Source organism: Chrysochloris asiatica, unplaced genomic scaffold (genome assembly GCF_000296735.1).
Source record: "Chrysochloris asiatica unplaced genomic scaffold, ChrAsi1.0 scaffold00245, whole genome shotgun sequence".
NCBI lineage: Eukaryota > Metazoa > Chordata > Mammalia > Afrosoricida > Chrysochloridae > Chrysochloris > Chrysochloris asiatica.
This window is the reverse complement of record NW_006408763.1, coordinates 3,814,453-3,818,613: the sequence shown is the minus strand read 5'-3', so window position 1 is coordinate 3,818,613 and position 4,161 is coordinate 3,814,453.

Here is a 4,161-nt window from a genome sequence, read left to right as displayed (position 1 = left end):
TGCTGGCCAACCAGGTCTTCACCCAGGTTCACAGAAGTCTATTGAACGTTGTAGGGCTTATCTCACCGCTTCATTGCTGTTTTTCCCTCACTTCCCCTTATCAGTGTCGAGCGTGTTCACCAATCACAGTGTGTATTCCCATTGAGTCTTAGTCTTGGAAGGGGGTGGACTCATAAATTCTTATTTTATTTGTGTTCTGAAGATCTAGCTTTCTCCCCATTTTTATGACCAAATTTTTAGGAGTCTTACATTCATTTTTCCCACTTTCACATCTCCTATTTACTTTTCAGTATTACTTCTACCAGCTGAAACCACTCAGCAATATCAATAATAACCATGCTTCTAAATTCAGTGGAAAGTTTTCAGACTTTGAAAAATTTATTCTATGCAGAATTTGACATTTTCAAAACACTAATCTTAATGTTCTTAGTTCCATGCTTTCCTGATTTCCCTCCCAATTTTCTGGCTTCTTCTGAGTCTCATTGGGGAAGGAGGATTTTTCTCCCGTGTCCATATCTTCTATATTGATTTTGACACAGTCCTGGCATAGTCCCTTTCCATCTACTCTTTGTGCAAACTTTTCTACTTCTAATGTATCAATTGTCATCTTAATACTGATTCGTTTCTCAATCTATGACTATAGTCCTCACCTCTCTTCTGAGCTCCAGACTCTTACCCAGTTTCCAACTAAATAGCCCATAAAACAAAAAAATCCACTGCCATTGAGTGGTTTGTAACTCATTGTTAATCTCTATCAAGTTACCAAAATGGTAACAGCCTCATCTTTTTACCAGGGAGCTGCTGGTGGGGTATACCTGCCATCCTTCTGATTGGCAGTCCAGTGCTTATCTTACAGAAGCACTTAGCTATTCCATAGGTACCTAAATCTCAATTTATCCCAAAATGAACTTATCTCTTCTAAAAAGCTGTTTCTCTACTTGTATTTTGTCATGGTTTCCCTCTGTTTGGAAAGCTAGTTGCCTGATCTATCCTATTCACTGCTCAAATCTCAGTGTAGATATTTCTAAACTAGTTTAGGAGGCCTCTCTGGGGGCCCAGCATAATTTCTTCTCTCTGTTCTTTATTTACCTTTAACTTTATGTTGACAGAGTCTGTCTTTTTACACAATTATATCTTTGTTGTTGTTGTTAAGTGCTATTGAGTTGGTTCCAACTCATAGCAACCATGTATAGGGTTTCCAGGGAGTAGCTGGTGGGCTTGAACTGTGAACCTTGTGGTTAGCAATCCAATGCTTATCCTACAGTGCCACATCAGAAGCCCATTTTATCTTTAATGCAACGTATTTCTCTTTTATATGGCCATTCTGGCCTTCGGTTAATAATTCTACCAAAAATGATTTGTTCTAGCAATAATGTTGTTGTTATTGTTAGGTGCCATTGAGTTGGATAGGTACCGTATGCCCAACAGAATAAAACACTACCCGGTCCTGTGCCATCCTCACAATTGTTACTTTTGAACCATTTTCTCCATTGCTGCTACCACTGTGCAAATTTATCATGTTGGGGATCTTCATCTTTATGTTCTACTCCAGGGACTGGTTCCTGCTGATAATATATCTGAACTATGGGAGACGAAGTTTTGCTATTGTGACTTCTAAGGAGGATTCTGACTATACTTCTATACTATAATTTTCTTCTTCCAATACCAAATTGTTTATTTTTCTAGCAGTCCATATTGGATATTCTTATCTAACACCATAATTCAAATACTTAATTCTTCTACAGTCTTCCTTAATCATTGTCCAACTTTTACATGTATTTGAGGCTTGGGTCAGACTCACATTAGTTCTCAAACTGATATCTTTGTTCTTTAACACTTTCAAGAGGTCTTGTGTAATAGATTTTCTTAAAAACCTTGCTTGTAAGTTACCCACTCACTGCCATATGTCATTTGATTTTTTTGGCTGCTGATTCCATGAGTGTTGATTGTGAGCACAAGCCAAATGAAGACTTTGACAACTTCAATTTTTTTCTCCATTTATCATGATGTTATTTCTTGGTCTAGTGGTGAGGGTATTTGTTTTCTTTACATTGAGGTTCAGCCCATAATGCAGGCTATGGTCTTTGATCTTCATTAGTAAAGACTTTAAGTCCTCTTCACTTTTAGCAAGTAAGGCTGTATTATCTGCATATCACAGGTTGTTGATGAGTTTTTCTCCAATCTTGATGCCACATTCTTCATATAATCTAGCTTCTTGGATTATTTGCTCAGCATACAAATGAAATAAGTATGGTGCAAGAATACAACCCTGTGCACACCTTTCCTAATTTTAAACCATTTTGTGTCCCCTTGTTCTATTAAAACAACTGTCTCTTGGTCTAAAGGTTCCTCAGGAGCATAATTAAGTGTTCTGAAATACTCATTCTTTGTCATTTTATCCATAGCTTGTCATGATCTACACAGTCAAAAGCCTTTGCATAGTCAATAAAGAACAGGTAAACATCTTTCTGGTATTCTCTGCTTTCAGCCAAGACCCATCTGACATCAGCAATGGTATCCCGCATATGAATCCCTCTTGGACCTCTGGCACTTCCCTGTAGATGTACTGTTGCAGTCGTTTTTCATTTATCTTTAGCAAAAATTTACTTGCATATGATATCAGTGATATTGTCTGATGATTTTCTGCATTCCATTGGGTGACCTATGTTTGGAATGAGTACAAACATGGATCTCTTCCAGTAGGTTGGCTGTCTTCTGAATTTCTTGGGATAGGTAAATGAGTGCCTTCAGTGCTGCATCAGTTTTGTTGAAAGATTTCAATTTGTATTCTGTCAATTCCTTGTTTTTTGTCAATTCCCTTAGTGTATCTTGGATTTCTTCCTTCAGTGCCTTTGGTTCTTGATCATGTGCTGCTTTTTTAAATGGTTGAACACGAATCATTTGTTTTTTATATAGTTCATCTGTGTATATTTTCCATCTTCTTTTGATGGTTTCTGCAACATTCAAAGTTTGCCCATAGAATCCTTCAATTTTGCATGTGAGGCTTGAACTTTTCTTCAGTTCTTTCAGCTTGAGAAATGCTGAGTCTGTTCTTCCCTTTTGGTTTTCTTACATTTCATTATAATACTTGATTGATTGTTTTCTCAAGCTGCCTTTTGACATTTCCTGCTCAGCTCTTTTACTGCTCAATTTCTTCCATTAACTTTAGCATCTCTACACTGGAGAGCAAGTTTCAGAATATCTTCTGAAATACATTTTGGTCTTTTCTTTCTTTCCTGTCTTGTTAATGACCTATTGTGTTCTTCCTGTATGATGTTCTTGATGTCCTCCCACAACTTTTCTGGTCTTTGGTCATAGTGAGCTTATCTACCATCTCTTCCTGGGAGTCCTGGTATATTGCTGCAAGTTAAGCACTGGACTGCAAGGTTGGTTTGAACCATAGTTCGTTGATTTAAACTCACCACCCACTCCTCAGAAAACCTATACAGGGTCGCTATGAATAGGAACCAATTTGACAGCACTTAACAACAACAACAAATGTCTCTTCCCACAGATGTAATCAATCAGTTTGATTCCTGCGTATGCCATCTGGTGAGGTAATAGCAAAGTTCAAAATGACAGAAAACAACAAATGCTGGTGAGCAAGTGGAGAGATGGGAACCTTCTTACCCTGCTGATTTGACTATAAAATGACATAGCCACTGTGGAAAGTGATTTCTTTAAAAAGTAGGAAATAAAATTACCATTTGATCCAGCAATCTCTACTAGGTATGCAAGGGGGGTTCAAAAAGTTAGTGGGAACGTTCCATTATTTACTAATTTCATTTTTCCATGAGCTTTTCAAAGCCTCCTCAAATATCTAGAGAAATAAGACAATAATAGGTATGTACACACCCATGTTTGTTGCAGCATTATTCACAATAACAAAAAGATGTAAACAACCTAAGTGTCCTCCAAAACAACCTAAGTGCCCATCACGGGATGAATTGATAAATAACCTATGGTACATACACACAATGGAAAACTTTGTAACATAAAAGAATAATGAGAATCTGTAAAATATCTCATAATGTGTATGAACCTGGGGGATGTTATGCTGAGTGAAACAGGTCACTCACAAAAGGACAAATATTGGTATTGTATAAAACTACTATTAGAAATAGGCAAGAACAGATTTACATACAAAAAGAAATATTCTTT